Source organism: Catharus ustulatus, chromosome 1 (assembly GCF_009819885.2).
Source record: "Catharus ustulatus isolate bCatUst1 chromosome 1, bCatUst1.pri.v2, whole genome shotgun sequence".
Classification (NCBI taxonomy): Eukaryota; Metazoa; Chordata; class Aves; order Passeriformes; family Turdidae; genus Catharus; species Catharus ustulatus.
In genome coordinates, this window is record NC_046221.1 from 50,006,922 (window position 1) to 50,021,169 (window position 14,248).

Sequence of the window (14,248 nt, forward strand, 5' to 3'; positions counted from 1 at the left end):
AGTTTCAGGGCTGGGAAACAAGGTCCCAGTGTAATTACAGAACTTGCCCAAGGCCACAAAATAAGGCAGTGGCAGAGAGTACATGGCAGCTCCTACAGCTCGAGTCTGACGCTCATGCTTCATTTTGCTAACAAATACTTTCAGAAACACAAACAATGATAGTGACATCCCAGGGCACACTTAAATTGCAATGTATTCAGACTGTATGAATGTAAAGATGTTCTTCTATAAGCTCCAATCCAGGACAGTACCAAAGGATACATATTCCCCACAAGGTACTGCTTTTGATTTCCTTCTGCTACAGGTGCTCCTTGAAGAGACATCTTTATTATACAAGTTGTCCATAACAGACAAGCAGCTTTCCCAACAAGTAGCTTTTATGACTCATTCATGCTGTGATTTTAACTGCAATCAGACTTGTTTTAACATATTTAGCCATGAAATCTTAAACATAATAGAAAAAGTTATTTTTAATGCAGTGTAAACCAAGATGGAATGAAACTTGGTAAGAACCAGCTCAAAACTTTGGAAGGAGCACCACTTCCAGGCACTTTTCACTTCCCATGTATAGAAATAGTATTTCTGTAGTTTCCTAAGGAAAAGCCCTGTGGAATTTTGCTCCAGACTTATCAGAGTGGCATGCCTCAGCATGACTACACTGTCTCCACTGACTGCCCCCCTCCAGCAGCCACTGCTGCTTAGCACTTGGTAGGCAGACTATGAGCAAGTAAAGGGCCCAGCCTGCAGCTTTGGAACCTCAGCCAAATATGAGGTATCCAAACAATTTTTCAGACTTTGTGCTTACCGGCAAAAGTAAATATCCAAAGTGTCAAATAAAGATATTGCAAGACAAATGCCTTCTCCCAATAGCACACCCATCAACATAAAATCACACAGCAATGGAAATCATGCAGATATTTGTGTTACAGTAGGAGCATGTGACAGTGCAGGTTGTCAGTACACTGGACAAGGAAGCCTCCTACCTTACAGCCTGAGGCCAGCCATAAAAGCAGAATTCCTTCTTGTTTTTTAGCAGATGCTACTGTGTGAATTACATGCAGAAAGGGGTGAAATCACAGACCAATATGTTAAGGATAGGGCCAGAAACATGCTCCACAACAGGATACTGTAAAGGTTAAACCCCCATTATGGGCCCCACCACATCACAATTAGTTCTTCAAGGAAGTTTCAAATAATAATCTCCCCAGAAAAGTGCGATAAGGTGCTTACCTAATAAGCCATCCAACATTCATGCAATTTTTCTCACAGCTTTTCATGGGTCTAAAGTTCAGGGTTAAGAAACACCATGGAGAGGTTTGTTGCAACTTGAAACAAGAATGTCTCAAAGTCTATTTTTCAGGTACTGAGTTTAACCACTGAGTGTTTCTGTCTCATCTTTCTGTGTTTGGATGATCAGACCTGCAGCAAGTCTTGAAGAAGTGCTTGGACTTTCACCTCTCTAAACGTTCCCTTCTTGCTCAGGCACATGTAACTGTTAAGCATATTTTAAAAGTGAGAATAAGTAAGGTTAATCTTGGACAATGGGGCTTGTGTTATTCTAGAAGGTGCATGTATGTGGGTGGCAATAATCATAGGATTGTAGACTGATCTAGATTGAAAGGGATCTCAGAGATCATCTATTTCGAAAAGCCACACCATGGAAAGGGGCTTTTCCATTAGACCCAGGTTGCTCAAAACCTCATCCAGCTTGGTCTGGAACATTGTCAGGGACGAGTCAACCACAACTTGTCTGGGAAACCTGTTCCAGTGTGTCAGCACCCTCACAGTAATGGATTTCTTCCTAATATCCAATCTAAATCTATTATTAGCTTAAAGTCGTCCCCCCTCATTGTTGTCCCACTACATGCCTTCAGAAAAAGTCCCTCTCCAGCTCTATTGTAGGCCCCATTCAGGTACTGGAAGGCTGCTCTAAGCTCCCCCCAGAACCTCCTCTTCTCTAGGCTGAACACCAACTGTTTTGGTCATCCAATGCACAAATGAAGCCCAGTGAATAAAATTTGGTTGCTAAAGAGATGAAAAATGCTAACTTCATTCTGGTAGTTGAGAGAAGTGTGAGGTCAATGTCACAGAACAAAAAAAAACAAAAACAGTCTAGATCAGGTAGATCGTTCCCAAACTGTGTGTGAATAATTGTGTGGTCCACTGAGCTGAATCCTTTGGAAGGTTTCCAAGGAAAACTTTGATGGTATCAGTACATGCTGGACTGTAGTAGTTGTCCATGGTGAAACAGAGTTTGGGAAAGAGCATGAGTCCTTGTGAACAATCCTTTGTTTTAGTGAGTGGGAAGTAAGAAAAAGGCCTGCTTCCTTCCCTGTCAGATGGTCCTGCACAAGGAAAAGTCATTGAGCTCTCAATGTTGGCCCAAGCAGCACTACACTGTTGTCATCCATGGGGCATGGGCAAATATAACAGCCCACTCCCTCTGCAAACCCCAAGCACACCCAGCTTCTGCAAAGAAAAAAATCCCAGTTAAAATCAGGGATGTACAGTGTAAAACAATCCCAGAAGGAGGTTCCCAGTACCTCATGGAAGTGCAAGCCACCTTAACAAGTACATTTCCCAGGAGGAAAATGCTGGGAAAATTCAATCTAGGATAACATCACCAGTACGGTCTTTACCTGAACCCAGAGAGCAGGGTCTCTGGCTCTCTCAGAATCTGTGTGCTCACCTGCCAGAAGGAGAAGGTGCCAAGTGTGAAGTAGAAGAGGAAGAAGATGTGGGAGAGGAGACCAAGCATGTAAGTCAGCTGAACCACAGCCAGATAAATCCCCAGGCATCCCACAACAGGCAATTTCCCTTGGAGAGCAAAGCTGGAGTATTCTGCTAGAAAATAAAGCCTGTTTATTCTGGTTCACTTTCTGTAAGTGACTTGATGACCTTGGAGTCTGTGTGTTTGCAGTTTGAGTGGCAGGGTGTCAGCACAAGCACTCACCCTACTGATACATATAGAGCACACACCCCTCAGCAAAGGGGAACCCAGCCAGTGTTTTCATCTTACTAAAAATGGTTGAGACAGAGTGCTCTGTTGGACTGTGCTCCTCAAAAGCTGTGCTGGAAGGATATCCTTCACTCCCTGTGGGCTCAGTTTGGCAGGCAGAGAGAGAGAGAGAACTCCTTTGCTTGCTCAACATTGTACTGCAGCTGAATGGGAGGCTAGAACTCCAGGTCTCAAACAAGACCCAAATACATCTGACAAAGCCTGTCCAAAAACAACCCATGAGTTGGCATGCCTTTTTAGTGAGGGGAAAGTCATCAGTAGGATTTGGTCTTCATCTGAAAAATTGCTGTTATCTTCAAAGAAATGCTGGAAGTAAATAGAAGACTGCCTTCTGCCAAGCTTGTAATCTTCTCCAGAGCAAAACAGCCCTTGAGGTACAGGACATAATCCTCCAGGAACACTCTGCATGTTGAAATCACCATGAGAAACATCTGCCCTTGCTCATGGCTGAAACACAACAGAAAATCCTTCTCTTTTGATCCTGAATCATGACAGACCTTATTATTTTCCTGTTTGTAGGAAAATGGGTCTAGGCTCACATCTCAGCTGTTAGTAGCCCTAACTACTATTCACCTACTATCTGCCTGTGGTCCCAGTGTTGACAGCATGCCATTTGTACATTTATGCTTTGGAACAAACCATGCATATCTATGTTCACTACTATTTTAAATTACTGTTTACCTAAAAACAGGCAACCCATTGTTAGCAAACAGAAGTGGTGAAGAGAAGCAGAGTAAGTCTTACAATCCACCTGCATTCTGAATTCCTTTTCTTTAAAAGGTCAGAATACCCCAAGGAGAGGAGAAAAAACCAGAACCTGTATGATGTCCTGAATTGTTCCTTGGAGAAAAGTGAACAGTCCTTCCTGCCTCTAGTGGATAAGGAGGATGCACAAAGGAATAATCAAGCAGGTTCTTGTCCAAGATGCTCAGATCTTCTGCCCAGTAAAGGCACCACAAATGGGAAGGCTAAAAAGAATGGTGTAGCAAAAATTCTGCAGATGTCTCTACCTTTTCACAGGCTGTGTAGGCCATATGAAAACATCAGAAAAGTCCTTTACTTCTCTGCCTTCTGAGAAGCTCTCTGGTGGTGGATATCCATGCCACATAATTAGACAGACAGATTTCAGAGACTCAGTGAGTACATCAAAGGTATGCTGGGGGATGTGGGAGCCTTAGCAGAACAAAACATTTCTCCTTGGGGGGCCAAGAGCCTTAATACCTGAACTTTAAAAGAGATGTAAAGGTCCTCTGGACTGCTCCTAAGATGAAGGACCCAGTGGAGGAAGCTGAGCAATGTGGGGACCAAAGGAAGAAGCTGGCTAGAAACCATGTCTCTGAAATTCCTATTGCTGCTTTAGGTTGCCACTTGTTGGGATATAGGCAGTTCTTTGCACCAGGAAATGGGCAAATTGCAAGTAAATCCTGCCAAGTGTTCAGTGACATGATCTGCACTTTCCACACCATAGTAGCTCTCACATCTTGTTTCACCTTGTGCACATAACCACTGCACAGGGGAATGGAGGTCATCTTCAGGTCACCAATTGTCTGATCCCAAAGGGTAATGGGAATGGGCCAGCACTTTCAGGTTAGTTTGTTCTCTCCAAATATTTTATCCATACCCACACAAACATCCTTAGCAGCCCCACACTGGTTTTGTGGATGCATTTCAGTGATTCCTAGTACAAATCTCTGAGCAATATTTTTAGAATTACTTTTCTCTCCTGACTTTCTAGTTAAAATCATAAAAGTTGTATATTTCTCTTAAAGTCATAATAATAAATTATCAACATTTCTCATCTCATATTTAATACTCTGCCTGCTTTCCATTCTTTCCACAGCTTTTGCTGAGCTGCCTGCCTCCTATTTGCATTTGTGCAAGATTGTAATTTTTTTTGCAGCAAACTAAGCAGTAATAAATTCCAGATGCCTTTGCTGTCTGTCCCCACTGCTCAGTTTCCTCTGGGTCTCAGTTACATTATTCTGTCTTGTAGGGACACATGAACTGCCATCAATGGCTCAGACCCATTCATCCATGGGCAGTATCTTGCCTCCAATACTTGATTATCCTGGATTTATAAGAAGCATCCCCAGAAGAAATATTTTTACTTCTTTTGATGTTAGTCTTACAGACTTAGACATTGCATAAAATCTCATTTTTAGGAGTTATTCCTTTAAAAATCCTGAGAAGGCCATTGCAGCTGAAAAGTCTTCAAATGATGGAGGCCCATCTTTACTTTCAGTACCTTCAGCTTTTTGTTGTCTGTCCTGGGGTCTAAAGGAGCCCAGCTGCTCACAAGAACTGAGCCAACAGCTGAGCAGTATCAACAGCAGTAGCCATGGCTGATATACACAGCTTTCCCAAAGTCAGCAAGTCTCAGTCAGCTGGATCTGAATACAAAGCACAAAATCACCCAGTTGTTATAAATAATAACCAAATTAAGCCGAATTAAATAGTAAAACAACAATTTTTATTTTTGTGACCGAAAATACGGTCCTGGGAAGCCACAAACAAAACAGGACAGCACGGAGCCCGGGATTGGTGCTGGGTGAACATACATGCTGATCTGACCTCTATTGCATCAAATCCCCCTGTGTTCACCACGGCCATTCTGGAGAGTCCGTTTTTATACAGTTTTTATGGTCTGAGGCAAGAATCCCCTTTTTTTCTGCTGCGGATTCTCATATTTAGATTAAATCCTTTTCTTGGTACTGCCCTGGACAAAGGTCTTTCCTGCGTGTTGATGAATCCTGATGAAGGTTGTGTCTGCTCCGTATTGATGTGTAATTTTCCTTGGGATGGTTGATTTTTGCTTACAGGAACCGAGGCTTTGGAATGTAACTTTTCCTGGTGGAGAAGACTGGACTTACGGGAACTGGCCTTGATATGTGATGGCCCCCAGGAACCTCCCAGCTGTCTTCAGGTGTGGTACTTGACATATTTTTATCGATGATCTTCTCCTGTTGAGTGGTTTCAGGATTGCTGAGCTAGGTTTGTTGATTTGCTAATTAAGGCCTTTGTCTATGGCTCCAGGTGCTGGAGTCTGATGAAAACACCCCTTTCCTGGCAGTGGCTAAAATGTTCCCTTATTTTATTTCTTTATTTTATACAACCTTCTTATACCATATAAGCACAAATATCACACAGTTATGTAAAGGTATCTTAGATACTAATCTTGTGCCCCTTTCCTCCCTTCCACCAAATTTCTAGCTGCACCATCCCCCATCACCAAAGCACTTGCAGCCCATCTCCTCCTGCTGTGGGACCAGGAAGGGCAGGAGCAGACTTGGGGCACTGGTGCATATGGAGGAAGAACATCAAGTATTTCTTCCCATCACCAGTCCTTATATTACTATATTCAAGTAAGAACAACCTTGAGTTGGGGGTGGGGGTCCTGTAACTTGCCATCCCCCTATGTCAAAACTCTTGACTGTAAAGCTCTGGCACGAGTACCTTGCCTCCTGCTACTCTTTCAAGTATTACTCCATGCTACTGCAACTTTACTGAGCTAAGAGGGAAAAGGAAAGCATGAATACCAGGACCCAAGCAAAAAGTCCAAACCTGTCGTCCTCACAAGGCACCATAATCCTGGAACATTGTCAAAATGCTGTGGATTCATGCCTAGCAAATTAGCCTGACATCCACATGATGACTGGACTGGGGCTGTACCTCCCCATTTTTGGTCCCCCACCAAAATTCTCTTTTCCTAATTCCCAAACCACTGTTCCCATCTAATCAGGCAGTATTCAGCCTAGGCACACTATTCCTAGTGAATGCAATATGCTATGCAATAACATTCTCAGAGGCAGATGGGGTTTCAGGCACATGTTCTCTTATTCTCTGTTCCTAAGCAGAAATCCATCCTTTAGCACCCAAACATGAGTCAATACAATGTATAGAACAAGTCCTGAAACCCACTCATAAAAACAAAAAAAAATTACAGAATCAGTCCAAAATATCCACAGCTCCCATCCCTGTTAGAGAGGATGCTGTTCAGAATAATATCGTGCAACGGGCTAAAAATATTTCAAGTGATGTGGCAGCAGCTCCACCAATGAAATAATTCAGAGCAAGATTCTCTAAAGTCCCATTGGGGATACCCTGTAACCAGTCTGACACTGGTGTAGTGGCTGCAGTACCCTACTCTAAGCAAGGGAGCTTGGGCTATGCCTGCAAAAAAGAGAGAGAGATCAGCTCTTTGGGGCCAGCCAGCTGCTGGTATAATTCCCTCTGGCAGAGGTCCTCTGACCACAGCCTAACCAGGGAGCCATGCTTGCACTGGCACTGAGCCCACCCTGAGCTTGGCCAGCCAGGTACATGCTTCTCCTGCCACTGCGCCTGTGGAGGAGTGAGAAGGAAAGCATGCCAAGTCATGACTCACGAAAGAAAATAACTCAGTGAATATCAACATTACGGAAGCCTCTGACATTGGAAAAGTCTCAGGCATGGCCAAGTTGATTTATCACACAATACAGTTGTTTTATAGCTTCTGTTTCACCCACTCACTAGAACCTGTGTGAATTGACACCTCATGGTTAGAAGTGTATGCGTGTATTTTCTTTTTCTCTTACGATTCAGCTTGTTTGAGGATCTTGTGATTTTTCAGTTTTTTCTTCCTGCTCAAAAATATGTGTGTTTTTAACATGGGCTATATATTGCCCCTCGAAGAAACTATCATCACCTTGACTGCAGTCCCATCCACATTTAAAAAACATTAAATAAAACCAAACAAAAAAGCCATGAAATCACTGCTTCTCCTCCCTCAGCTTCCGTTTTCTGAAGAAACATACTATTTTTTTTCCTGCTGAAAACAAGGAATGCAGGGGATCTTAGTCACTGTCTTTGTTTTTTTTCCCAACCCAAACTGCCTCAGTCTATTTGCTGAACTGCTTGGCAGAAACAGTTGCTCAAAAATTAGACAATCTGTAAAAGAAGAAATTATCCATTCTTCTTGCTACCCTGATGGGATTCAGAACATTCCCTGCTCTTCAGTGGGCTATATATTTTTGCATGGAATAACAAAAAAGAAAATAAATAAATAAAAAAGGAGGAAACTAAAGTGTTACTTGCCAGGTGTTATTCAGCAATGCTGAGCAATCAAATCAACTTGGATTCCAAAAAGTGTAGAAGAAATGACGACTGTGAAAGAGCCCTGAGCATGTCAACTTGCCTCATGTATGGAGGAAAACATTAATGTCTGCCAAAAGGAGAAATATTTTTACAGCAAAGTAGCAGCAGTCCTCTGAGCCTTTTGCACTCCGTACTTCAAGAAAATCAATTTTCTTTGCAAAGTGGTCAAAACCACTCCTCCTCCCCTTGGACTTTTGTCTGTGGTGGATTTAGCACTATCTTTGTTCCTTGACTAGAAACCCCTGACTTCAAACGCCAGGCCACAGCAACCTTGAACAGCACTGATGGACCATAGCAAGCCTACAGCAAAAGACCTCTCTTCACATTCCCCTGCCCTTTGGAAATACCTCTCCTCAGCAAAGCTGGGTGCTTTTCAAGGGCTAATTAAGGCTGCAACTCCCCTGCAAGGCAGATGAAGGTCACATGGGAAGAAGGACAACCTACTTGTTTTCTTGTTGCAAATACCTCTTTGAATAAAATTCTTCTTTCTTTGATTATTTATTTGCAGAAGTATCCCAATTTCTTGTGTTTTTATTCCCTCCCTTCTTTTCTTGATTTTTTTTTGCTTTCTACTCTCAGTTATTTCTGATAGGTGCCAGGCAATATCTGGACTGTACACAGCTCCCACCAGTTTCCACTGCCCAGGGAGCCATATGGTGACACACAGCAAATAACACTGTTCTGCAGCCTGAACTTTGGGTGGAAACTTGGTCTCAAAGAGGAAAGGAAATAGTCAAACTTCAGGATCTTCACATATTCAGGCTCCTGGGTTTCAAAGGCAGTTACAGTAATTTCACGAATACAAGCCGCAGCAATTTGACAAAAATTTTGGTGGAAACCCAGAAGTGCGGCTAATACTCGGGGGCGGCTAATATGTGAATAATTTTCTGACACTTACAACCCCAGATGTGCCAGCCAGGGCACCGAGCCAAGCACCTGCCAGTAAAAGCCAGCATTTCGCGATTGTTACAAATTGTTACTCTGTTGCCCTGGCCCCCTGCAGGCAGCACAGGGGGCGGGGAGAGAGGCAGGAGAGCTCTCTTCTTCCCTCCTCTGCCGCAGCCTGGGGGAGAGACGGGGGGACCCTGTGCCGCCATTGCCGCGGCTCGGGGAGGAAGGGGGGGGGCTCTGCCCCCACCCTCCGCCGCCGTGGCAGGAGCAGGGGGTGCTCCGTGCCCGGCCGGCGCCACGAAGGGAGTGGGGCTGGGGCGAGCGAACCCAGAGGCGGCAGCCATCCCCGAGCGGCACCACCAAGCTGGGCCACCTGGCCCCATCAGCAGCCCCTAGTGGGCCGAGCCTGTACAGCCTTAGTTGAGCCAGCAAACCCCCCGCCATGCCATGGTTCTCTTAGTATTTGGCAACTTTGTTGCACGTGGGTCCTTGCTGCAAATGACAGAGCGGCTTATATTCAGGTGCGGCTTATTTATGGACAAAGAACAAAATATTTGCCAACACCCAGAGATGCGGCTTATACTCAGTGCGGCTTGTATTCGTGAATTTACTGTATTCTGTTTTGATTGTTGAACATGCCATACCCTTTCTGACCAATACCTTCCAAAAGCACAGAGCTCCCAACTGCTAGAAAATCATGCTCCTCCATAGCAGCCTGATCCCTGTGCACAAACACTTTGACAGCCTCAGCATTAGATGTTATTTTTAAAAATCTTTATCTTCATGTGATCATGTACCACATATCAGAAAGAAGATTCATGGGGTCAGAATGGAGTGAGGCTCCCCTGAAGCCCAGGGATAGGTCTGAGCAGGGGGGTTAATCTCACTTCCTCCCTGCAGTAAACACACCTCTGCCAGCAGCTGCTGTTTAAAAGCAGCATCCTGGACTTTCCCATCTGGGAGACACACAGGCCAGATCAATTTTTTAATTAAAATGGCTTTAATGGCAAATGATGTATGCTGGGGGTTTTTTATTTCTCCTTTGCTGTAAAGGATCATTTTGCACACAAGGAAAAAATTTTGAAAGGTTTCAGATAAACTGTAGTTGAAGCCATATGGGAAATGTTAAATGACATGTCAAAATATCACTCCTGTTCCCTTAAACAAAGCCAGTTTATGTTTTAATTTCTTTTATGCCTTAAACCTCTTTCATGATCAGTTTTCCTCAGTGTTCAGATCCTTCTACGTTTTGATTGCATTTTATATTAACTGCAAAATACTACAGGACAAGATCATGGGATGTCCTCTGCTCTGTCATATGCTGTTTTGTTATTCATCTCTCAGATAACCAAAAAACGATGTGCTTCAAGCACTACATTTTAAAAACAGTTCGTAAAAAAAGTCAGTGACAGGACACAGCTGGTTGTAATTTAATGACTACAGAGTATTAAGAATAGAAACTATTTCAGAATGCACCAAAATAGCTAGAAATGTAAGACCCTTGGCTGACTTAAAACCTAGCAGTCTCTGTGTGAGGGGGGTGAATAAAGCAGCTCTCTAAGATCCTTTAATACCAACAAGCAATTGGCAACCACGCTTCAACCTGCTGATGCAGAGTCCTCTTGGTTTTGCCTTTTATCCTGGCTTTTGAGATAGATCTACCCAAAAGCTGGCTCACATATGTTCTACTTCAAGTTTATTTCCTGTAGGGTTTTATTACTGTCTGTTGCTGTTGCTGCTGCTTCAGAGGCGAATTCAGATATCAAACACAGTTGGGTTTAGCTTTGAAGCTGAAAAAAGCTCTATGCAGATATTTGACAGGAAAGAAAGTCTTGGATTCCTAACAATTTTCATTTCTGATGGCTAAAGTAGTTTGTGAACAAATAGGAATGGTGCAAATGGAATACACAAGGTACAGAAAGCCACAGGACGATTCCTTTGGTACTCAGCACTGATACATATACATCTCTTTTTCGATTTAAGTTTTCCTATAAATAAATGCATTTAATATTTCAAATTCCATATTAGAAAACTTCACAAATAGAAGATATTGAATATTGAATTAATCTCTGTACTTTCCTTTTTGTTTGCACACATTATTTTTTCCAAGAGCACAAAAAATAAAGAGCTAAAACAGCCCAAACAGCTCCCAGATCCCAAATCCTTACCTAACTGGTAATGAACTTCAGCCTTTCTGGCCTTTAGCTGTACATGTTCTGAGTACCAGCCTCTTAGGAAGGTATGGTGTTCCCTTCAAAAACTCGTAACTTAGCTCTGAAACAAACCTCCTACCAGTCAGGGCTGACAGGAATAAGGGTGTAAAATCCTCCCTGCTCCACTGGGCTACATTTGCCCCAGAGGAGTGCAAGGAGCCACATAATTTTCCAGGGTAGACTATCAAACTGAAGTTCTGAAGATAGCAAAGTGAGTTTGGTTTGTGTGAAAAGGGCACAGTCACTGTCCTAATCTGTCAGTCTCTGCCAGACATGTGCATAGACACAACCCAGAGACAGCTGCACATCAGTGTATGCTGGCTACACAAAGCAAAGCATTTGGTGACCTGCCTCTTGTTTTTGATAGTTTGAAAATGTGACTTTTACAGCCAGATTTGTTTTGTTCTGTTAGCCTTGAGTACTTCCTGTACATCTTCCCCCTCATCTACTCAAAGCAGGAGTGATTTAGGGCAAACCATGGTGCTGATTTCCTGTGTAAGACAGAGTGGGACAGATAGAGAAATACATCAGGGCTCTCTAATTTGTGAAGAATCATTGAATATTCTCTGGTCTTACCCATGGATCAAGGTGAGCAGTCCCAGGCCAATCCACTTCCACATCATGCTGAAAAAGGGACAAGTTACTGGGGCTAAAAGTTGGGCCAGAAACACAAACATTTGTAGTAAGTATCCTCTGGGCCAGAAACCCAAAAGAAAAAACACTAGTGGAAATCAACAACTCATTATTACTTCTACTTTGCTGACCTTTCTTTTATGAAAAATATGTGCATTGTTGTACAAAAAAAAGGAAAGTTTTTTAATATATATAAAAAACTGATCTATGAGGAGTTGTATGGCAGAATAAAATACTCTGTGGCATTTGTTTCTCAGTGACTTGTCCTGGTGATGTCAGTGCCACCACAGTGCACAGCAGAATCTGTCACGCTAGAATCTAACTTCGCTTTTCTCAAAAGAGCCACTAGTTAGAACACCCACCTTATTTTTTTTCCTGTCAGATCATTTTTTAAAACATATTTGCACCCAGGATATATTTACCAACTCCTGTAATTGCCTGAAACCTGCAGTTTATTAACTAAAGTGGCATTTTTTGTCTGGCTAGAAACCATCCTCTTGTGGTTCCCTGTGAAGCTGGCAGCAAGACATGCCTTGAAATGTCTACGCAGCAATGAAGGCAGCCCAAAAACAGGTCAGGTCCTGCTGTTTGGGAAATTAGTGTGGGGAGGGCAGGTGAAGATGGATAATGAAGAGGAGAACAGTGAAAGGGAAAGACAAAGAGGGTAAGAGAGAAAACAAAGAGAAGTAGATTGAAATTGCGATTAAGTCATGCTGAGGAAGCAGATGGAGGTAAAAGCCAGCAGGCCAGGTCTGAAAATACCATGTAAAAAATTCAGAAAGACCTCTGAATAATTAGAAGGCTCATTATAACAAGCGATCAATTAATGTACAGAAGTGAGCTCTCACTTCCCGAACTCTGGTCCATGGCTAACCATCAATAAATCCACTGAAATTTTTATTGTTTTCAAAGTTATTAATCTTTCTAGTTGAAAAAAAAACCAAATCCAACCTTATCTTTCACCTTCACACTTCTGAAATGTTGATTTTTTGGGATCAATAGATGAACTTCTGGGAAAAAACCTCCTAGTCTCCTAAAATAGGAGCTTTGGACTTCTAAGTTGCCTATGGACTTTTGAAAAGAGTTACCAGCTATACCTATGCATTTTTAGGAGGAGAAAACCTGTCAAAGCTCTGGGAGAATGGCTAATGAACCTGTGAGGGTTCCTGTCCTACAATCTTTGACCTACGGCCAGAGCAGGAGTGAGAGTGTCAGAGGGATGTTTAATTTTTACACCTTCTGAAATTTGCAAAGGTAGATCCTCTGTTCTGGAAAGCAATTGTCCTCTTCTCTGAGTTCCTGTTGTTCTCAGTGACAAACTTTCAAATAGGTCTAAAGATATCTGAATTGAATTTTTAAAGTGTGTGACCAGACTAGTTATATATAAAATGTGTGTGAGGTTTCTTAGCCCACTGTTGCTCCAGATGAGAGGTCCCTACTGAGATAGGCAGTTTTCAGCTATATTATATTGTTCATGCTCTCAAGAACTTAGGTCTCTATAAAGAAGAGAGGCAAATTAAGAAAGCTTCTTTTGGGTTTCAGGTTTCTCCTCCCTAAGAGAAGAGTAAGCTCCAGTAAGCTCTCTGAGCCCTACAGGTGACAGCAGCTGTTCCAACTCCAGCTATCCTCCCTCTTACATTTCTATTGTGAGCATTTCCAGTCCAACTGAAGCCTCTCAGAATACGGCTTCATTTTGGCCTGGGCAGAAGGAGAATCTAGGAGGATCACCAGAGGTGGTGCAAGGCTTTAACCCAAATTGTAGTGCTGATATTTACTGGGCAGGGGTGTAAATGTACATGGAGGAGGCAAAGCCTTTTCAGATGCCCAGGAACAGTCTCTGCCTTAGGCAATGATGGTCTTTGGCCTCCTCAGCCCTGGTGAGCATTGCTGAGGCTAATGCACAGTGCTCTCAAGTCATATTGCCCACATGGTAGGAGACAGTATTATGGCAGGATGCTTCTGTAAGGAGCTGAGATAACAGGGTGGTAAAATAGTGCATAAAAGGACATATTATGCTAAAACGGATTGAGCAATGTGCTGCAATGAGGCAATGGTCCATAAAAATAATACCATTTGACCAGAGTAATTTCCAAGGCTGTAAAATTATTTACTGCGAAGAGTGAGAGTGGCTTGCTAGCTCAAAGCAGTTCCTGCACTGGGCTAGCAAACCATCCTCAGCTCTGACCAGTGTGGCAAAGGCAATTGCTGTCAGCTCCTGCTTTGGATGGAGGCTGTGGGCCTGGGAAGCAAGCCTGGCAAACAGGAATAAAAACAACAGGAAGCCTTAGGATATTTGGAATCGTCTTAATTTTTCAAGGGGACATTTTTCTTTTCCTAGAAATTCCTTAAGATGCTGATTTCT

General features: G+C 42.9%; 1 long non-coding RNA gene across 2 annotated transcripts in view; it reads left to right on the top strand.

Moving 5' to 3' along the window:
* The window catches only part of LOC116997170, a 28,129-nt gene extending 19,467 nt beyond the window's left edge, over window positions 1-8,662 (top strand). For both annotated transcript variants that reach the window (XR_004418114.1, XR_004418115.1), the window contains exon 4: window positions 5,839-8,662. This is a non-coding gene — a long non-coding RNA (uncharacterized LOC116997170). The remainder of the gene's footprint in view (window positions 1-5,838) is intronic.
* Window positions 8,663-14,248: the final 5,586 nt, after the last annotated feature.